General features: G+C 45.9%; 1 protein-coding gene and 1 long non-coding RNA gene across 3 annotated transcripts in view; both read left to right on the top strand.

Moving 5' to 3' along the window:
* Positions 1-23,138, top strand: part of PDGFD (platelet derived growth factor D) — a 222,735-nt gene that overhangs the window by 5,733 nt on the left and 193,864 nt on the right. The window lies entirely within an intron of this gene.
* On the top strand, positions 3,999-5,637 carry LOC121020762 (uncharacterized). Its single transcript, XR_005786271.1, has 2 exons — positions 3,999-4,919; positions 5,166-5,637. It is a non-coding gene; the product is annotated as an uncharacterized LOC121020762 (long non-coding RNA).

Genomic DNA, 23,138 nt, shown 5'->3' with positions numbered 1-23,138 from the left:
CCACTAACTAGAGGTCTGGGAAGTAGGGCTAGGGAGTCTGGCCATTATTTGTAGCATAGTGAGAAGCCACTGAAAGAATTACTTTGGAGGAAGACAGTCCTGTGTTGCGTTTGAATACTGACCGCCAGTGTTCCTAAGAAGTCAGCCAGGCCAGTGAGGTGGCCAGGAACAGTCTCCCTGTGCCTCCACTGCCCATGGGACATGAACACGGGATCGCTTAATTTCTCATCATGACAGTGGCCGACATGGCTGACTTTTCCTGCCCGAAATCTCCTGATGTTAGGTGCAGCTGCCTTGGGACATCGCCCCGGACGCCTGTGTGCAGCTCAGCACACCAGATGCTAGATTGTGTCACTGTATCTGAGGTCGCTTTATGGTAATGTAAATAGTGAAGGCAGCCTGCCTCGTGTGTGTGACGTTTTACGTCCTTTCAGACTTCTATATTTCAGAATTCATGCGATTTAAGAGGGAACATCTTTATACAAACTTTTCTGTGCAGGACAGTTTTGGCAAAAAGATCCAGGGGAATGACACTAGCAGCAAAGAAAGAATCCCAAACAAACGCTGCGGCAAAAATGTTCTCCCTCCCTGTACCGTATTTCAGGACCAGATGTAAGTCATAAATAAAGGAATAAGCCCACGGGACACTAAAGTGCACATGTGCACATACAGGAAGAAATATTTTCTTCCAAGGATTTTTTTCTTTTTTTCAGAATGAGAATGAAGCATGCCTTGTTTCTTACGGGCGTTGATGATGCGTGTAATAATAGATCTTTGCTCTGCGCCATGGTATGCTGACATCAATGTATTAGCTTTAATATTGATAGATGAATGCTGTGCTTTTTTGTGATCTGTGCTGAGTGCAGGTTAGTGGTTTTTGTCTAATCGGGAGGCAGGGATGTCTGTGGAAGCATCGTAGCATGGGCGTAGGGTTTAACTCTCATTACGAGGAGTGATGTTTTCTGATTTTTGGATTTTTTACTCCAGCACTTTTTTTTGTAGAGTGTTTCTGAAGGCAGATTGTTTTAGGGACAGCATTTTACCTATAAAAACGAGCCAGACGAGATTTGGAATCTGGTGTCCTTGGACTCCTGATTTCTGAAATTTGGAAGCCAGCGTGCGGCCTGGGGGCTGAAGCAGCTCCGTGAGTCCTGCTGGCCGTGTGCTGTGAGCAGAGGTTGTATGATCTGCTGTGTTAGTTTCGAGCAAGTCGTTTCAGCCCCAACGTGACAAGTTCCGCATTTCACTGAAACGTTCAGTAAGCAGTTGCAGCCCCGGCCGACTTTTGCAGACTTTAGCTATGCAGCCACTTCTACTATGTCAAATGCAATGAAATGAACTAATACGTGTGCAGCAGACCCACTTAAAAAAAGCCAAAATCAGTGTCGCAGAGTGTAGACGTGAGTTCGTAAGATTCACGCGGTAGACCCCGAGAGAACATTCGCCTCTACTTTCTGTGTAATTCGATCGCCCTCGTTCGTGTGGTTTGCGCATCCACAGTGAGGCAGGAGCATGACGTTAGACTAGGGAACAGGTTAGACTGGGGGACAGCACTGTTACAAGTTAGCTCGCTGTTGGCATGGAGAAGTGACAGCTGCCAGTTCCTCTGACTCCTCAGACTTGCACGCCTTGGAAAGCATTCGTAAGACCTAAGCAAGCAAAGCTGGCTGGGGCTTCTCATTAAATAAGGCACAAAAAGTTCCTGCCTGCAAGGGACTGAATGAATGAATGTGTCCCCCCAAAATCCATACATTAAAAAAACCTAACCCCCATTGTGAGGATACTGGCAGGTGAAGCCTTTGGGAGGTCATGAATACCGTTAGCACCCTTACCAAAGGGACACCAGGGACATCCCTCATCCTTTCTGTTGTGTGAGGATACTGCAGCAAGATACCGAATCTGCTGAGCCCTTGATCTCGGATTTCCCAGCCTCTAGAACCGTGAGGAATAAACTTCTATTGTTTAAAAGCCACTCGGTCTCTGGTGTTAGAGCAGCCTGAATAGGCTGAGACATACCTCTCTCCGGGTGCCACCAGGGAATGACTAGATCACAGCCCAGTAACATTGCTGATTTTTAAAATTATGTCCGTGACTCATAAAAGAAAGTTTCGATGAGATGTTTGATGGGTTTACCAGTATCCTAAACTGAAAGTCGTACTAGCTTAAGGATGTATGGATTTCGACCAGAAAACTGGCATTTCTGTGACAGCCTTGTGGGAAAGAATGATTGTAGCCTGGATCATAAAAAACTTCTTGTCATGCTTTTGGTGGTAACTAATAGATTTGTGTTAGGCAAGAGGGAGGTGAGGAGGGATTTTATTGGCACTTTGGATTAGACCATATTGGAGTCAGAATTCTCAGTAACTTGGATGAAGACATAGAAAACACATCTTCCAAACTTGGGTCTTTTGTCTGGAAAGAACAGTTAGTAGGTTGGAGTAGATGCATAGAATGGCAGGCTTTTTCTATAAAGGGGCCAGACGGTAAATATTGTAGGCTTTCAGGCTATAAGGTCTTTGTTGCAACAACACAGCTCTGCCATTGTGTGAAAACAGCCATTGAAATTACATAAATGAATGGGTGTGGCTGTGTTCATTCCAATTACATGTTATTTTCAGAAACAGGCGGTGGGCCTGAGGGTGTAGTTTGCTGACTGCTGAAATAGAAAATCCACATGCTCTTAGGTGGAAATAATGGGCCGATCCTATGACCTTCAACAGGAATAAGTGCAAAGTATAGTTCTTCGGCTAGAAAACAAAAATAACTACATAATTACAGAATGGAATAACTTGGATTAATATCAGCTCATGTCATGATGGATGGATGGATGGATGGATGGATGGATAGATGGATAGATGGATAGATAGATGGTTAGATGGACAGATGGGTGGATGGATGAATGGATGGTTAGATAGATGGATGGATAGATGGATGGATGGATGGGTGGATGGATGCATGGATGGATGGTTGGTTGGATGGGTGGACAGATGAGTGGACAGATGGTTGGACGGGTGAATGGACGGTTAGATAGACGGATAGATAGTTGGAAGGATGGATGGATGGATGAATGGATGGGTGGATGGATGGGTGGACGGATGGGTGGATAGATGTATATGTCTACCTCTGTCTCTGTCACCCAACTGGTTTAAGTGAACACAGCTTATGGCTTAACAAACAGTGTGATTGCTGAACAATGATAACTGTCTATACCTGGCATCATCATTAATACTGTGTCAGAATAAAGTCAGACTCTGTTCTGGTCTGTCATGTATGAGGGTGTATGCTAGGGGTCTCTCTCCTGTGGATGAATCCACCTCTTTGTCACTCCTTCGGTCCTATGACCTAAACCCACAGTTTACTACTCTCCTGTCTTTAATGTTTCCCTCCTCACTGGTTCTGTCTCCTCAGCCAACATGGACGGTCAAGTTTCTTTGCAGCACCCACAACACATGCAAGCTGTTTTACTGTTGTTCTATTTTGTCGCCATGTAAGCATCTTCGGTGTCACCACAACTCATTGTCTCCACTTCCTGTACTCTGCCTCACCCACTGCAACATGAATTCACCCCGTGGCTCCACTGAACTGCTCTGGGTGATGTCACGGTGATTTGTAGCGTCCTTTCAGGTGGGCTGGTCTTGTCTTGAAACTTGGTCTTCCCTTGGCTTGCCGCTGCCTCTCCTTTGCCTCAAGTGCTCCTTGAGGCAAGTGCAAGGTTGGGATAGTGATAAAGCGGGAACTAAGATGGTGCTTGGTTTATTTAGGTTTCTTGAAGGAGCAAGATTAGAGAAGGCCTTAAAAAGTATATTTTGTGTGTTATTGTCCCCGTAACCATTTATGAATAATGAAAGAAGCAGCAAAGATCTTAGAATGTAGTGGGGATTTTGTGAATACAGAAAAGAGCCTTCAAAGATAATACATATATGCATATATATGCGCATATATATACGTATATATATACACGTATATATACACGTGTATATATACGTGTATATATAAAACAACCTAGTAAATGCTACAATTGCAATGTTTTGGGGGGAGATATGTGTAAATACATTATATATATAAGCTTAAAATGTTCTAAATAGGATATTTATAACTATAGAAATAGGATTTTGAACACCTGGATTTTGTTTTATGAGATCATGGAGTACTCTTTTATTTACTTTTTTTTCCTCCTTGGCTGGATCTTCATCTAACTCTCTGCCCTGTGACTCCTTGTATGTTTTCTTAAGGCTCTGACCTCAGCCTTATCTTCTCTCTTTGCTCGCTGATAGTTTCTGGAAGATCTTAGTTTTGTCCGAAGTGTCGATTGCCACTTATGTGTCAAAAGACCTGTGAATATACCTGTGCTGCCTCTGCTCTTGACTGAGCTCTGAACGTGAGGGCAGTCCCACGGGTAAAGGACACTCTCCAAGTTAGAAGCCTACTAGTGAAGCAGTTCGTTTTTGTAACTCTGAGCTTATGCATCCAGTGGTGAGTGCCTTCACAGTATTAATCCTTTTCTCGTTGCTGTTCGTGCGGACACAGCATGAGTATGTTTGCATGGACTGTCGAGGGAGCGTACTGACGGGAACTGTAGCTCTCTGTAGACTTTCTCAACTCCACCCCCCCCCCCCCCCCCCAGGGAGAATTGGCTACTCGTTTATTTATCCCACATTTCCATCACGAAGCCTATAATGGTATCTATTTACCTGCCTGACTTCTTCTGATGTGAGCGCCCTTGCTGTCGTTACTAAAGCCAAGCGTCCTCCCTGTCCGCGTCGCTGTCTGGCACGTAGGAGGGGCTCAGCAAGGTTCGAGGAGTCACTGCATCACCCACAGCCAGTGTCTTCGTTTTGTGCCTGGTCGTGGAACTGCATGAGCCCTCACACCAGTTGTGTGGGCAACCGTATGGCAGAAAGGGTATTTAAACTCTGAAGGTCTCTGGGGCGCCTGGGTGGCGCAGTTGGTTGAGCGTCCGACTTCAGCCAGGTCACGATCTCGCGGTCCGGGAGTTCGAGCCCCGCATCGGGCTCTGGGCTGATGGCTCAGAGCCTGGAGCCTGTTTCCGATTCTGTGTCTCCCTCTCTCTCTGCCCCTCCCCCGTTCATGCTCTGTCTCTCTCTGTCCCAAAAATAAATAAACGTTGAAAAAAAAAATAAAAAAAAATGTTTTAAACTCTGAAGGTCTCCGTTCATTGTCTGGCGGCTGTTGGTATCAGGGAACAGGATAGGCAATAGAAGACGAGGAGTAGGTGGGGAAGGTTGTGGAGATGGAAAGTTATTTAGCTCTGGGAGCCTGTGCGGTATCCACGTGGATGAAATCGAAAGGCAGGGAGGCGGGAGGGAGACCCTTCTTTACAGGAAATACAGGCACAGTGAGCATGAAGTAATCAACTTTTAAAGGAAGTGATTTTTTGATTGTGGGTGCATGATAATAATACCTGGTATTTCTGGAGTACTTGGAACGTGGCAAAGTGCTCTCTCCTAGCGCGTCTCAACAGTGGTCGGTGTGGAGTTGTTTCCAGACGACTTTGTGGGTCATGCCAAGATGACACATACTTTAGACTGCCTCCTTGGGCATGAGCGTGACATTTGAGGGTTAAATTTGGACGAACATTGAGGAAGGGTGTGAAGAATTTCCTCTCCCCCTCCCCCCGCCCCCAAAAAACCTCCACATCTGTACTGATTAGAATAAATCCTTTCAGGGATACCTTTCCTTTCCAGTGTTAATATTTGAGAGCTCTTACACAAAATTAATAAAAGCTCAAAAGAAAGAGGTAAAAATAAATGAAGGATCATGAAACAAGTCTTTAAAAAGTTTTTTTTTATGTTTATGTATTTTTGAGAGACAGAGACAGAGCGTGAACAGAGAGGGGCAGAGAGAGAGAGAGGAAGACACAGAATCTGAGGCAGGCTCCGGGCTCTGAGCTGTCAGCACAGAGCCCGACGCCGGGGCTCGAACTCACGAGCAGTGAGATCATGACCTGAGCTGAAGTCGGCGACTGAGCCACCCAGGAAAACAAGTCTTAAGGCTCACTCTGGATGATGAGCTAATGGACATCAAGGAAAGATGAATGCTTCCCATTCTGTTTGTATAGGGAGAGCGTGTTGAGCTAATATGCTATTTTACTGGGGATGAAACAAGAGAAGCGCTATCGAATGGAATAAAAAGTATGCGTATTCCCTATAAAAACAAAAAGTTCCCTGATGGAGTACGTACGGATTGAAAGGGTTTTTACAGAGTGGTTAATCAAAAATAAAAGAATGGAGTGAGAGGTATTTGGTTTAAATACAGCATATGGGGGGATCCTGTACATTCCTGGAGAAGAACTGCTGTGGCTGTGTATTGTTTTGTGTCAGTGCTGAGTCCGATGCTTTTCACCCAGCCCGATCCCCGTAAACATAAGCGCTGAGGGTTCACCCAGCAGGTGTGTAGCAGGTGCTGCCCGCAGGCCGCGCCCTGTAGGACCCACTGGGGCAGAAACAGTCCAGCCTGAGGCACAGGGTCTGCTCTCTTGAAGCTGATGCTCGGGCCGCAGAGATCAAACGTGCCTGTGAATCAGCACAGGGCAAGGCAAGTGGCCCTCTGAGTGCCACCACTGAGCGCCCTGCTTTGTGTTTGAAGGTCGTGTTGACCTGATTTTAACGATAAATCATCTATCCCTAGTGCTGAGTGCGGAAGAAAATGACATTGGTTGAGCACGGTATTCTTCAAAGGCTGAAAAACATCACCCTCATTGGTTGGCGCCACTCTGTGAATTAAAAATTCGAGCAGAAGAGGATCTCTTAATTGTAGAGCTGGGAGTCGTACTTGCTTGGTTTTCTCTTTTACGTGTTTAGATGTTAGCCTAAATACTCCTGAACCGTAACAGCAACAATGTGGGCTCGGTTCGCAACGCCCAGTAAGTTTTTAATATTTAATAATTAACATTTTACTGTGTGATGTGCAGTATGATTATTTGACCACTGGATGGCAGTAGAAAAAAGACACCTTTAGGCACCTTTTTTTTTTTTTTTTTTTTTACTCCCTCTCTTGGGAATAGGACTCCAGTGATGGAAATTTCACGCTTCTCAAATACACTGAAAAAAAAAAAAAAGAACAATAATGATAATCTGTCATTAACATACAACTTTTCTAGTCTATGGGATCTCAGTAAATTTTAGAATAATTAAAATAGTTGAATCAATTATATATAACTATTATATTCCTTGGTGCCATTTACACATCCAGTTTGCAAGCCTGTCTAAAATTTATGAAAATAGAATTGAGAAACATTGAAAGTCATTTTTGGAACAACATTTGCATGTGCACAGCCACTTGTTGCCCAGTTTCCTTTGAGCACAAGACCAGTTGGTTGGCCGCTCTAAACTTGCAGAAATCCCCTGGAGACTCCTCATTACTTGCCAAGCGTTCATCCAAAATAAGTTATTTGGGGGGACGAAAGCATTATGTATCAGAAGTGAGAAATCATCCTCTCAGATACTAATGTTTATGAGATCCTACGGAGATGTGGGCTGAGTGGTGAGCACGTGACAGCATGGGAACATGAGACCCATAGGTCACTACCAAGGTGGGGACGGTATTCAGTTATGGTGAGCAGTTATGGGTACGCATGATTGCTATGTAAAAAAGTTGGGTTGTGTCCATCGGCTTTAATAAAGACTACAGAGTGCCGTATGAAAATGGCCAAATTTGGGTGAAGACTTTAGGGCAGATAGGAAAATTATGTGTTGGAGTCTGTCTTCTGCTGACCAGTGGCCCGCAAAGGGTTCGGGTCCTAATTCTGGCATCTCTAAATGATCTTTATGTGGCAAAGAATTTGCAGGTGTGATGGTGCTAAGGTTCTTGGGCTGCGGAGATCGTCTTGGATTTTTGGAGTGGACGTCCCTGTAGGAGAGGGCCAGAGGGAGATCTGACACAGGCAGGAGAGAGGGCGGTGTGACCACGGCAGCAGAGACTGGAGTGACACGGCCACATGCTAAGGGATGTCAGGAGCCACCAGCAGAAGATAGGAGAGGCAAAGAATAGACTCTTCCCTGGAACATCCAGAGGGAGCATGGCCTTGTCAGCACCTTGATTTTGGATCATGGCACCGGCCTCTAGAGCCGTAAGGGAATAAATATCTGTTGTTTTAAGCCGGTCAGTCTGTGGCAATTTGTTACAGCACCTGCAGACGCTAAGGGAGGGCATGAAAGATATTTTGATTTGAAAGATGAATAGTCGAACCGTTTGCTGAGTTCACTTTTCTAATCGTGTATACATTTCACTGGCCAGGATATCTGTATTGACAATGTAATGGTGCACTTAGAACTCTGCCTGGGAGAATTCTCTAGTTAAGACAAGCCTTACTTTTGCCCTAGTTCTGTGTCCGGATATTTTGAAAATTCTGGCTTCAACTCTCCTCTGTTTTTCTGATCAAATTAAGTCCTGACGTGATCAAAAGGGCGATGTTCCTAATTCACTATAGTTTCGCTGATTCTTAAAATTCTCCCTTAACCCGTGTCCTTTGTGCCTTGGTCGGCTCTTGTTTATTCTACAGACTTCTGTTGTACCTTCAGTGTGTGTTAGTTAGTTTCTAGGCCAGAGTGTGGGGCAACAGTGTTGAAATGATGTGGTGATAATTCCTTTGTTAATTAGCTATGTGTCATGCTTGTCATCCACAGAGTACTTATTAGTCGGGAGAGGATGCTGAGGTATATATGTAGTATGTGTTAGTGCCATGGTGATATCATATGATGCGTGGTGGAACATTGAGAAGGGATATCCCGATGAGATAGTTGCAGATATTAGGGTTGTTGGAAATTTGCAACTCAGGACAGAATGAGAGAATTCCAGTTGAATTTCTGAGCCCAATTCCGTTAGCTGACATTGAACTCTACACTCGACCCTCCAGAGCATCAGTGTCCAGCAGAGACAGGATGCCAGCCTACGTCATTTACAGAATTTTAGCAGCCACATAAAAAAGAAATGCATGAAACTAATTTCAGTGGTATATTTTATTTAATCCAGTCAGTGCCCGAATACTATCATTTCGGTGTTCAGTAAGTATTTTAAAATGTTGAGATAGGAGCACTTGGATGGTTCAGTCGGTTGAGCATCTGACTCTTGATTTCAGCTCAGGTCTTCTTCCCAGGGTTGTGGGATCGAGCCCTGCATCAGGCTCTGCGCTGAGCAAAGAGCCTGCTTGAGGTTCTCTCTCTGTCTCTCCCTTCCCCTGCCCATCTCCCCTGCTTGCACTCTCTCTCTCTCAAATTAAAAAAAAAAAAAAAAAGATAAAACAAAACGTTAAGATATCTTGTTCTATTCTTTTTATCATGTGAGTCCTCAAAATAGGATATGCATTTTATACTTACAACACAGCCTGTTTCAGACTTGACATATTTCAGAAACTCAGCACTAATATGTGGCTAGCCATTATCAACTTGAACAGCACTGTTCTGGGACATTAATATCATTTATTTAGACTAACACAAGTTATCATTGGTCTTTTTCCAAAATAAAAAATAACTTATGGAAGCTATTTCTCTGGCTCTTTTTTGCAATGTGTTGAAATTAACTGAGTCACTTTTTAGGGGGATTCATAATCTAACACGGGCAAATTTCCTGGGGTTTCTATTTTGCTTTCGTATTTTATCAGCATGGAACTTTTGATGTTTCTGGTTGCTTTCATGTATTCTCTGAAAAAGAAAAAACTTACGGTCCTCTAATAGATATGCAGTCAGCCAGGCTACTCGGTTTTTATGCCAGGTGCAAAGTTTTTGATATTTGAGAAGCTTCTTATGCAAACAGCAGCTGGTACTTCATTTGTCTGTCATGGATGGAAAAATCTGTGTTTAACCAGCATTGGCATTCTTTTCCGTCTGCGACTTAGTTTGACTTAGGTAATGATAACATTCTCTTTTATCGCTTGACCATTTTCAAAATTGACTCTTTCTGGCTGATGAGTAAACAATTTGTGAAAAACAGAGTCCTGCTGAGTCTTGGGAAGGCTTTAACCTATTAGAGATTTGATACAGCTTTTTACTGAGTAACCCATATCTCCCTGGATTTAGAGGCCTTGAACAGCATATGTTTGCAGTATGCTTTTTTTTAAGGAAAATTAAATGTTAGGAACACTGATGTTTTCCATTTGCAAATCTCAGATCTACCGTTCATTGTATGGTCCAGAGTGGAAGATAATTAATAAAAGTTATTACAGAAATATAAATCATTCTTCCCTTTTGTTCAGTGACATATTTCCACCAGACTTTGGGTTGGGTATTTGTTGGCATGACCTTTTAATTTGTTAATAATCTGGGCAAGCAAAAGCATTTCTGGCAAGTAAAATGCGGCTCGTAAGACTGTCTTGTTTTTCGCTCACTGACTTTCGAACCGTCTCCTCGGATCATGCTCCATAACGATGCCCTGTAGAACTTGCATTGCAGCAAAACCACAAAATTTCTTTCTCCTTCGAGGGCAGGGCTCACCTCAGGCCGCCCGTTTCGAGGTCTCAGCCGTGCAGGGCCTCAGCACGGTGTACTCAGTGCTCGGGACGAACACCTGGGTTAGAAAAAGTTTATTCTAAGGAAGGAACTGCTTCACAAGCTGAGACTTTCCTCAACAAATCTGGATGTGTCAGGACACAGCGTGACTCTACTTTCGTGGAAACACGTTGTTCATGAGACTCTTTGCGTTTTCAGAGAACAGGCTTTCAAGACAATTCCGTCTTGACTAGGCCCTGGGACCTGCTGTGTACATTCTTGCTTCCCTCTGCCTGAAATTATATAATTATCTTCGCCTGTGTATGTCCTGTCTTCTTCTGAGCTCTGAGGTTGGAAACTGGGGCTCTTTTATTCCCTATTGTATCCCTGGCTTATGGAATGGTGCCTGGTGTGTAGGGGGCTCAGGAAATATTTGTTGAACGAGCGAATGAATCAGCAGAGTGCAGTTCAGGTGAAGCCCAAGAGGAAGGTTTCTGTGGATACAGGGGTGGACCCACTTGGAAGCTGAGGAAGCTTAACCTTCAGGCCCCCTCCCTCACTAGGTCGCTTCCACGGCCCTGTTACCTAATTTTATCTAATCATTTTCATTTTTTTTTTAATGTTCATTTTTGAAATGAGAGACAGAGAGAAAGAGCATGAGCAGGGGAGGGACAGAGAGAGAGGGCGACACAGAATCCGAAGCAGGCTCCGGGCTCCGAGCTGTCAGCACAGAGCCCAGCGTGGGGCTTGAGCTCACGAACCGGGAGATCATGACCTGAGCTGAAGTCAGATGCTTCACCGACTGAGCCACCCAACTGCTCCTGTTTTTCTTGAAGAGAGAATCCCCAGTTGGATACGTACCACATCCCACAAAATCTGAGTCATTCTCTGGTATTGAGGCACCTATCTGGTCATGTGAGATTTGGTCTGCAGAAGTAGGAAAATCTCCTCCACCAGGTGAACATATTAATGCCACAGGACCTCTTTTATCCTATGAGGTGGACTAGCCACGTGGTATGGCCTTAATGTAAAACATCTGACCGACTGATGCCCAAGATGGCAGGGCTCTTGTGTCGCTCCCCTGAATGCATTTCTACTTCCGTCATTGAGATACAGAGATCAACAAGGATCTGTGGTGTTTGTTCCCAAACACGTGTCTTCTGGTTGTACCTGTTGATATGATTACATAATTCAGTTAAATATTGTGTCACACAACACGAGTGTAATAGAGTTTATGATTTATTACAGCAAATACTTGGTTGAAATAGCCAAACTTTAAAGGTGAGTTGCTGAATTAAATGTTGTTCAGTTAGGTACATGTGAGACAACTCAACTATTTTACAAAGAGTGAAAATAAATAAGTCTAAAAAGCCTGAAGGGCTGCGTGGATAAATTGCTTCATGTGTGTCTTTAACTCTTCCTCTACTTTCAAGAAAGAGGAAATGGAAATTATGGATAAGTTATGGACATGACTTATGCAAGAAAGATTACAAAGAGTTTTATACTAGGAGACGTACTCAAAGGAAAGATCTCTGTACTTCATGAGAACTTGGTCACAGTCATGCACATGTGTTTTTTAAGCTAAAGTAAAATGTAGGGGCACTTGGGTGGCTCAGCCAGACTGACTCCCATCAAGAGTCAGTTGAGCATCTAACTCTTGATTTCTGTTCAGGTCGTGATCTCACGGTTGATGAGATCGAGCCCCGTGTTGGGCTCTGCGCTGACAACATGGAACCTGTTTGGGATTCTCTCTCTGCCTCTCTCTCTTATAATAAATAAATAAACTTAAAAAAATATTAAAAAAATAAAATAAAATGTAAAACTCCCCATGTTAACTGGCACTGTAAGTTGGCCCTTCTAATACTGTTTCAACCGTATTGGGTAGGATGGTTGCCAAGTGCGTACAGAAAAGAGTCCCGTCTTACAGGGACAAGAGTGTCGTCTAATGGAGCATCCAGTTTGTATCAACAGAGGCTACCGAATTCATGAACATGAAAAGGAAATCGGGCTTATGGGAGGCTGGGTGGAAAGGTGGTTAAAGGTAACAAGACCTCAGCTGAGGTAGTGTTCTTGGGAAAGTAGTCAACCCCTCTCTGGCCTCAGACATTGAAAGCAACACACACACACACACACACACACACACACACACACCCCAGAAGAAGAACACCTATATAAGAAGGTGAATGTGAAGAGTCAGTAACTCCCGTACGTAATACTGTTAGCACAACCCTGGGGAAACAACCCTTGATGAAAGATGGAGCGTTTGGGTGCCTGCGTTGTTTCTCAGTTTTTTTTCTGTCAACTTTCAGTACTTTTTTTCAGAGTATCCCTTAAACGATCAAAATTGTGCCTTATACAAGGGGTAGTCATGGCTGTGTCTACAGCCAAGTTTAGCGCTGGAAGAGTTCTTTGAGGTAGTCTATGCCATCTTGCTCTATGGCACAGAGAGGTGTAGTGACCTGCCTAAAGTCACACAGCGGATCATGATAGGGTCGAGATCCAGGTACAGGTTTTCTGACTGCTCATCTGTTGCTTGTCGCACACTATGCAGACGCCGTCTGTCTGTTGTAATTACGGAAGTTGTCGATCTCTGTAAAGATGATGGCAAGAATGAGTGTGACTTCATCAATCCCTTACTGGTCATATCATCAGTAGATCTGCCTTTTTTTGCAAAGTCGTGTTCAGTCTGGGCTTTTTTACGGTCAGTATAATGGCTATATTTAACGTTTGGAACTAAAAAGTGGTGATAAGAGTTGAGTTAGAGTTGAGAACTTGTGGGTCTCCCTTGTTTGTGTTTTTATTTATAATCTTAACCTTCAGTGCTCTGTTTCCTGGAGTGTGTTCAAGCCGAAGCTGTGGATCGAGCCAGTCTACAGCCTTTTCAGGAGAGCCTTCACTTTTTAGCCATCTGCTTCGTGTACATAAAAACACAAATCTAAATAAAGTTGGAAGTCAGGATGAAACCCATTCCTGAACTGCCCAAGGTTCCTTTCACGTCTCAAAGCAGTATGCAGGGAAATACAAACTAGCCTTCGGGAAAAGGACAGAAAGTGAAGCTGCCTTGAAATAATCTTAACTGGGTTTGAAAAGCAGACGAATCAGGTTTGTAATGTAACCAAGGAAGAGAATGTAAATCCAGCTCTAGGGGTGTGAGCTTTTCCTGATTCAGTAGTCGTTTGATGAGTATATACTATGCGCCCAGCACAGGAGCTGCTACAGATGTATATGGGAGTAAGAGATAACTGACCCCCCCCCCACCCCCGAGTGGGGACACTCTTGGGGCTGGTAGATTACTGCACCAGAGATACGGCTGTGAGCCGAACATGCCAAGGAGGTATGTGGAGGGGTCTCTACCCTGGAACCATGGTGACGGTGGTCTCCCAAGATCACTTCCTCAGAGAGCTTTGAGTTGCCATGAAAGATAAATGGCGCCTCCAGTGATAAAAATAGGTTAAACCAAACCTTGCAAGTCAGATCTGTTGCCAGATTTTGTGTTTTGATGGCGGCCAAAATCGAATGAGAGTTCCAAGACGGTCAGGCTTTCTTCTTTCTTCTACAAGCGTTGGTTCAAGAACCCCTTCTAATCCATGTTTGCTCCCCTCCAGCATGTTCAGAAATGTGGAGGCTACACACAGATATTGGCTGTAGGATAAACGTTGCTATTTAATCAGTAGTCCTCTAAAATAGCCCCAGCAGACGATTCCTGATCTGGAGTGTTCCTCATACCAAGGAGGGAGTGGCTTTGTTTTTTTTCTTTTAATTTTTTTTCAGAATGAGAGAGAGAGAGAGAGAGAGAGCAAGCAGGGGAGGGGCAGAGGGAGAGAGAGAGAGAATCCAAGCAGAGCCCAATATGGGGCTTGATCCCACAATCATGATCTGAGCCGAAATCAAGAGTTGGATGCTCAACAGACTGAGCTCCAGCCGTCCCGAAAGTTACAGCTTTTTATCCAAAAAAAAAAAGTACATACAGAAGTATAGCAGACCTATGAAAAAGCATGTTTAATAGAGAAAGCAATTCATTTTCCTTACACAGAATTAGTCCTGATAAAACCTTATTTTTGAAATAAGCATGGTAAGGAAAATCTCCACAGCTCCCTAACATTGAGGCCCTCGTTCTTACAGAGCTGGGAGCCCGAGCCCCAGGCGCATTGCTTTCCGAGAACAGCTCTCTTTGCTGGAGCATTCCCTGTGGTTCCGGGAGTGACTTCCGGGCCTCGCGCAGGACATGCTGAGAGCAGGCGGTCGTGATGGGGGTGCAGTACTCAGGCCCGTTTTGTTGCTCCTTGACGCAGCATGATGTTGAATCTCACGGGAGGCCGTCACGGGTGACCTCTGAACAGTCTGCATTTCCTAGAGGATTTTAGCAGCACTGTCATCTCTTTCTGGAAACCTCTCCCTCGTTCTAGTCACAAAGAGGTTCTTAGGACCTTCGACTTTTCTGAAATGTGATCAGTCCCATCTGACTCTCGTTTAACTACCTCAAGAACTTGAGACTTCTCTCTCTTTTTAAAGTCTGTGAGAGAGAGAGAATCTCAAGCAGGCTCCGAACTGTCAGCACAGAGCCCGACATGGGGCTCGAACTCACAGACTGCGAGATCATGACCTGAGCCGAAAACCAAGAGGTGGCTGCTTAATTGACTGAGCCGCCGGGTGCCTCTGGACACTTACTTCTCCTGTTGGAGAACCCACAGAAGACTTGAAAAGTCATTCATTTAGTTGATGAATATGTACCGGGCCTCTGTTGTTAGTAAAGTACTCTACTAGGTAAATAAGATGGAGATTTTAAAAAACAACTAAATCACCCAGAAAAAAACCCCAAAAGTAAGATAAAAAATAACTAGATCATCTAAGGACATACATATACCCAGATGCAGGTTAATGTTTTACACATATATGTACACTCAGTCACGACAACTTTGGTGGCTTAAAACAACAGGAATTTATTCTTTCCCTGTTCCGGAGGTCAGAAGTCCAAGGTCGAGGTGTCAGCAGGGTTACACTTGCTACGGGGGCTCTATGGGAAAGTCTGCCCCTCGCCTTTCTTTGGCCTTGGACTTTCCTTAGCTTTGGCCACATTCCTCCAGCCTCTGCTTCCACGGGCACGTTGCCTTTGCTTCCCTGTGTCCCATCTCCCTTGGCTTGAGGATACCTGAGATTTTATGCTGGACTCACGTGAATAATCCAGGAATGCTTTTCTTCTCAAGATCCCAAACTTATGTCTCTTGCTGTGTAAGGTAATACTCACAATTCTTGGAAATAAGAGTGTAGACCTATCCTTTTTTTTGAGCGGAGTCCCCGTTCAACCCACTCCAGCTGAGACTGTTTTTGAAACCCGAACCAGGGGAGAACATTATAGGTTGGGAAACTAGAGTGGGTGAGGACATAGGGGCATGTCTTCTCCAGGAAGGAGAGGACATGCTGAGTGATGTGGAGCAGCACTGTCATTGGAAACGGGGACAGAAGGAAGCAAGGGTCAGGTGGGGTCCACCACAGAAGCCCCTTTCTCCAGGGCACCCATGTTCCCATGATGGGAGCCTGGATGAGGACCAGGTGGGAGCTATTCTCGAAGCCCAGGGAGATGTCGCCAGAGCCAACAAGTAGCTCTTAGCCACGGGAATAGAAAGCAAGGGAAGTATTTCGGCCGTAAAGTCAATACACAGAGTTTGGAACGGATTGGGTTCTGTTCCAGGGAAGAGAATTCCCAATGCCTGGATAACCGGGAAAGGACAGGACTGATCGTAGGGATGTTGGAGGTCGCAGTGATTGGGTAGGATGTGTTGCCTCAGGAGCCTGTGTCACATGCAGACGGGGGTGCTGTCGGGAATGGGGAGGGGGTGTCCAGAGAGCGTGTGGCATTGGAGTTGTCTGCTTTGAAGGGTGAGGCTCCAGCAGGAGGAAGGAGAGGGGGAAGAAGAGGATGACGCCACGGCTTCCATCTTGGAGGACTCCTTCCGCAGAGGTCAGGAAAGGCAAGGAGGACCGACCTCCCTCTGTTTCCTTACCTTCCCACCCAGAGGATTATTTAACGTACTGGACTTGAGGTGCGCTCACCGGTTGCAAGTGGGCTCAATCGCTCTATGTCGTCTCTGCTGCAGTGCTGGCATCTCCGTCTTGCTGTGAGTCTTTGCATTTTGTGCTGGCGCGTCTTCGCCTCATCGTGACCTTATTGAAATAACGCGGTTGTAGTCGCTCTTTGTTTTCCGGTGATGACTGAGAAACGAAGTTCTAATTGGCATTACAATTCGGTGCCATATTTGTTCTGATACTCAGATGGTTTAATGAGGATTTAATTTGCACACCAGCCTGAGCGGTTGTCTGTGCTGCTACTTCTTTGGCGATCGGACAGCGTCATTTATTAAAACGTGGCAAGGGCCCCAAGCTTTGTCACCGTGTGCCGTGTCAACGCTGGTGTTTAGGGAAGAGAGCTTTCTTCATTACCCGAGGAACTACGCAGTAGATTCCAATTATGTTGCTGTTTCCGAAGTTGTGATTGTTTCGGGCGAAAACCACTGTAGTGTCCTTTGTCCCACCGAAAGCTGTAGCTTGTACACGTAAGTCTGCATCAGTCTGAATCTGCATCGGTCTTCAGTCTTCCACGTGCGTGATCGGATTGCGGTCCCAGAAGCTGATTTCCGGGTCGGTTCAGACCCACGTAGACTTGTTCTGTCACCACTTAGTAACTAGTAGTGTCTCCAGGGACGCCTGGTGGTCCCCGCCTCCTCTTTATCGTCTCATTTTACTTTTCAGCTACTTGCGCTCGGGTTCCATTTCCTCTCCCCCTGCCGTAACAGTGCTCTGAGGACGGGGCGTGGCGCGTGTCCCTTTACTTCATCGGCAACTCCCGCTTCTGGCTCATCTGCCGCGTGGGAAGATGTGTTTTCCCTGGTGGTGTTGGAGCGGGTAATGGAGACTGAAAGGGGACACGCGTATTTAAAAGGAGTCTGGAAAAATTCAAGGCGCTGGGACATGCATGGTGTGACCCTACAGTATGTGAAATCCTGTAGCTGTTGAGTTGTTTTCTTTCGAAGCAACACATGCGGACCACAAAGAAGGAAAGGCAGGCGAACCAGAGTTGTGCTTCCCGGAGTGGATTGCGCGTTTGAATACGCGCGGGTCCTATTGAAATGCAGGGTCCGCAGAGTCAGGCTGTCTAGCTGAGTTCTGCCGGTCTGCATCGCACAGGCCCCTGGTGACACTTACCCACGCTGTCCGTCTGCCGACCACGTGGTGGGTAGCAAGGAAGCAAAGAATTTAAGCTGCACGGATGCTGGCCTTTCTCTCATCAAATAGTAGAAGCATGTAGAAGTTCGTACGTGTGAATTTGCATCGCGTGTCGACACCACTACGTTCCGGGAATACGCACGGGGCTGGGAGGAGACGACTTTTCTAAGCCAGTTGGAGAATCGAAGCCTTTTAAACACTGCTCCACAAAATTAATTTAACCAGGGATCTTGCCGTTTGGTTGTTGGTTTATTTGCTATCGTTTTTAGGATTTTGCCGTTTCGGAGCTTTGTCACGATACCTCTTGTGCTGCAAATTTCTGCCTAAGGTGTCTGCTTTGTAAATGTGGATCCCCTCCTTGGGTTTTCTTAAAAGTGGATTTATGTGTTAACGACAAGTGGAGTTAAGGTAAAAACCGGAATCTGTTGTCAATTTTGTCTCTGTTCCGTAAATACCGTTTAGGGGTGATGTACACCGCGACGTTGTTTTCCATTAACACGTAGAATTGTCGTGGTACATTAGCTGTCACACTTGGGGACTTGTATCATTTGTTCTTTTTTTCAAAGAATTTATTTGTTTGTTTGTTTGTTTATCTATTTATTTATGAAAGAGAGAGAGAGGGAGGGAGGGAGAACAGGGGAGGGGCAGAGACGGGGAGACACAGAATCTGAAACAGGCTCCAGGCCCCGAGCTGTCAGCACAGAGCCCGAAGTTGGGCTCACAACCACGAACGGCGAGATCCTGACCTGAGCCGAAGTTGGGCCCTTGGCCTAACACTGAACCACCCGCACGCCTCTCATTTGTTCCTAATAACAAAAGCTTCATCTCCGCAACACAGGCCCGGCTGTGGGATGCCTACAGTGAAGCAAGAATTGGCTGCAGGTGGAGGGTGCGAGATGGGCGGGCGGCTTTCTGCTCTCAGAAGCTCGTTTTCTTTTGGGGAAATGGGCTTACGCTTATGTGGCAGCAAGACCCGTGATCTCTCTGCAAAGGGGAGGCTCCGAGTTCTGGACGGGGAGCTGTGGGGAGGTAGGATGGGGCTTGGCAGAGGCTGCAGAAGGCAGCCTGAGCTGGGGGGGAAGGGCAGAATTCCAGACAGAGAACCGCAGACATTCTGGAAGTGAGAAGGTGCACGGAGGTGATGTCTGTTGGGGCAGAATGTTCGGGGACGGGGGAGGCTCACGGTCGGTCATCACAGACTTTGTTGTGTGCAAGCCCGTCAGTGCCGCCAACCGGTGAGTCTTTCAGCAGCCGCGATGGTCTCTGGCAGCAACGTGAGATCAACTGGACCTTGACTTTGTAAAGTGGGCTACTAAGGGGATTCAGCACTTCTGGGAGCACTGGTATGTTTTCTTGTGCTAATGATTAAAATTTACCAATCGAGGGGCGCCTGGGTGGCGCAGTCGGTTAAGCGTCCGACTTCAACCAGGTCACGATCTTGCAGTCCGTGAGTTCGAGCCCCGCATCTGGCTCTGGGCTGATGGCTCAGAGCCTGGAGCCTGTTTCTGATTCTGTGTCTCCCTCTCTCTCTGCCCCTCCCCCGTTCATGCTCTGTCTCTCTCTGTCCCAAAAATAAATAAAACGTTGAAAAAAAAAATTAAAAAAAATTTACCAATCGAGCTGTACTTCGACTCTAGAAACAATGCAGTAAACTTTGTGTCTGTGGGCATGTTTGTGAGTTTAGGGTTTTGCAAAGTGTTCCAGTTCCCGCGAAGTGTTTTAGTGCCCCTCGCCACACTGTGTTACATGTTTTGGTCTAATTCCCTCTCCTGCTGTAGCCCGTGTTGACCAGCTGCGGGTCAGATTCATCCGCGGGTCGGATGAACAAGGGATGAATCCTTCTGATTGACCGCTGTGTCCTAAGTGGAGTTCTGGAGCTTTCTGTTCATCTGGGTGGCAATCCTGTATTGGTCCAGTGTTCAAAGATCCCTTCTTGTTACCGAACAGCAGACAACTGTTGTCTACCAAACAGCAGACGCATTTCTAAATGCGCTTCACATGGACAGCAGGGTTAATGTTTTGTGCGGGCCGTTTGGCGGATCTTGGGCCGATCCTCTCACACCCTCTCAGACAACCCTTCTTTTCCAGACGCCGAGTCAGGCCCGGGGCTGGTTCCACTCAAAGCCACTTCTCCTTCTGAAATTGTATGATGTTCGTAAGTGACATAGGAGTGTAAAATCTTGTAGGGAATTGACCTGAATGTTTTTGAGTGTTTCTTGAAAGTCCATAGTCTGGCAGGCAGGACGCTTCTATTTTATCCATAATAAAGCACGAGTGCTGCTAGATGAGTACTGGTGCGGGAGAACGCGCCTGGCAGGGCACATGTCCACGTAGATTTAGTGCCATGTGAGCACGTTCCCCGTGTTATTTATTACTGGAAAAGGTGTATTTGTGCAAAATTACATGCAACCTGAATGTCATTCTCGCATCGATGATGCCATAATTCATAAGATGTTTATTTCTCGGAGCAGTACGTATCTGCGGTCGAAGATCCAAACAGAAAAGTCTCTCGGGGTTGTAGGAACGAAGGTTGGCCCTCGCCATGCCTTTTGTCAACACGTCCTAATTCCGGGAGCACGCTGGTGTTTTTCTGTAACTGGCATTTGTTTGGTTATTTCTTTGCATCTCCTTCTGTTTCTAGATGCGTCAGTTTCAGACATGACTTATTTTCTTTTTACCCTGGGAGGTGATGTTTCGTGGGTTTTTTGAGGAAGGGAAGGTGAATGCGTTCATTCAATCTGTCGTGCTCGACTGGTGGCCTGCAATGTGATTTTAGAGACGGGTCGCTTTTATTTCTGGAGAAGAGTTCTAGGAGACAGGTCGCTTTTATTTCTGGAGAAGAGTTCTAGGACGGTTGCTAGGCTCCGAAGTCCCGTGTAACCTTGGCTCCCTTGGCTGTCCATTCTCTACAGACTGACTCATGGAGACGATTCTGGGTCCTTTTCCGTGTACAGAAGAGCTCAGTGTGCCTGACAACGTCCTTTTTCAGATTCCAGAGGGGAGGCTCGCAGACTTGCCTCTGCGTTCGCGCTCACTGTTACCGGGACTCCCTCTCTTCCCCCTGGCACCCCATGGCACCTGTCTGCCCAGACACCCCGCTTCTGCTCCTTCCAACTCAAATCCATTGTCACCTCACCTGCTGCCTGAGGATCCTTCCCAGCGTCCCCGAGAGCTGATGCTTCTGGCTCCAATTTCCCACAACTCCTGGTGGATGTATTTTATATGACTTGTCATCCCTCCTGCCACTTACTAGACCTCACCCTGGAGCTTCGACCCTGACCTTCAGTTCCCTGTAGACAGCTCAGAGCTGTCTTGCAGGTGCCTCACATTCATCGAGCACAGACCCAAACTCACCCCAGCCTTTTCTAAAGTGGCTTTCCCTGGGGTGTTCTGTGTGCGTGGTGAATAGAACTCCTCCTCACTGAGATTCCCTGCTCTCATCCTGGTGTCTCTTCCACACGCAAGAAGCAGGCGGAAGTCAGACCAGGTCCCTCCTTTTGCAAAATTCTTCATTGCCACCGAACAGAACAGCCTTCTGAGAAAGGCCCAGGTTGTGGCTTCAGACCCCCCAAGCCTTCTCTCACCCACCTTTACTGAGTGTTTTGTGGATATTATGCCACCTAACTGTGATTGTCTCATTATTCATACAATAGGCATAGTGGTTAGTTTTCCTCTTTATTCATGGCCCTGTTCTGAGACATTAATCACAGTCCCTGCTGAGAAGCGAGTACGTCATCTGCTCTGCCCCACTGGCCTCAGGACATTGGGCACGGACAGACACTTCGCCCAGCCTGGGTCCAACCAGATTCCCTTGCTTGGAAAGCTTGAATCTGGGCTCAAAGATTGTGCTGACATCTGAGGTGATTGAAAGCTGAGGAGTAAGTGTTGGGGTTCTGTGCATACAAGAGCGCAGAAAGCCAGTCAGACCAGAGAAAGGACAGGCAGACCGCCCATGGGGGCGGGGAGTCAGGGAGCAGACCTGCTTATGACTCTGGGCCCCTCTTGGGACCTGCATAAACACACCCTTGAGGCCATGGGTTTCAGGAGACTTCTCTGTGTCTGCCCCAAGTTCCTCTTGGGACCAAAGATAAGTGGCTGCTTGAAACCCAAGTATCCCTAATGAAGATATTGTCCTTAATCCAAATACTGGCTGGGGGCTTCTTAAGGACGTGGAGTGAGGGTTCTCGGGACTTTGCCTCCGGAGGTGCGTCACGAACGGATGGGTCCGTCTGTGCTGCAGACTGGGTGCCTTCCGATGGTCAGGGCCATTGTGTGTCTCCATAGCCAGTGTCCCTGGCATTGTACCATTTGAATTAATTGGGCTTTTTATGAGGCTTATTATCCCAGCTTAGAATTCCATTTCATATCTGTGATAAATTTTCTAATCCCGAACAATAATTTCTTTTAATAGTATACTCAGGATGTTTCTAACTGTGATAAATGGGATGTATTTCCTTAGCGATGCCGAGCGTCTGAAAACAAAACAAAGGCTAGTGTTTAATGTGTGTAAGCCGTTGTTGATTTCGCAGCAGTGACTCGGTACATAGTACTCCAAAGGTGGTCGTGCGTGTGTGTGAGTGTGTGTGTGTGTGTGTCTGTGCGTGTGTAACCTCTGAACGCCCATTCATGTACGCACAGCTGGGTTTATACTTGCAAAGGGTAAGGGAAACAAAACTCTTAGGGAGTGTAATTGCTACTGTGATGCTTCCTGTGTATTTCATTAGTGGCTGATAGGAGCGATGAATGGTGTGGAAATGCATGTGGTTGTCAGAGATCCATCAGGTGGATCGAGTAAGCACGGGACTGGTCTGTGCGGAATGTGTCCTAACATGGGGCCATATTGGTAAATAAGAGGTACCATCCTGTGGCTGCTGGGTGTCCTCAGTTCTACCACATCACGTCCCTGGTGGATAATCCGCCCAGACGCTGGGTGTAGCAGAATCCAGGGCTCAGCACTCCGTCACACAAGAGGAGATACAGCTCTTTGAGCTGAAGTTTTCTTATTGTTGTTTTGGTTTATTTTTTAATCAATAGAATAGAACTCATAATCCTGATGTTGCATTCATGCATCATCATATGACTGGGTTATACAGCTTTTTATCTAGTGCATTATATGACATAGTAGATCCCAATAGATATTAGCGATTATTATTGGTGTATAACTCAAGGGGAAATAGTTTGTTCCTATGAATTAAAAATAGGATGCCCATAGAGACCCATGTGTAAATGAAGATAGCATTTGCGGGAACTAGATCACTTGGTACTGATAACACCACCACACTTGGGGATGTGAGAGCATCTCCGTCACTTATGCTGGGCAGCCCCAACTGCGTAAATATGTTTGGACATCTTTGCCGTATTCTCTTCAGTGTGGGAGCCGGAAGTATAATGAGAACTTTGAAACTTGGCTTATTATTATGACTTTTAAGAAATAGCCCCATAGAAGTTCCATTATAGAAGGTTCTCCAGCTTTTA

The sequence above is a fragment of the Herpailurus yagouaroundi genome, unplaced genomic scaffold (genome assembly GCF_014898765.1).
Source record: "Herpailurus yagouaroundi ecotype Mexico unplaced genomic scaffold, PumYag 251, whole genome shotgun sequence".
NCBI classification, from domain to species: Eukaryota; Metazoa; Chordata; class Mammalia; order Carnivora; family Felidae; genus Herpailurus; species Herpailurus yagouaroundi.
This window is presented reverse-complemented; position numbering and strand designations above follow the sequence as displayed.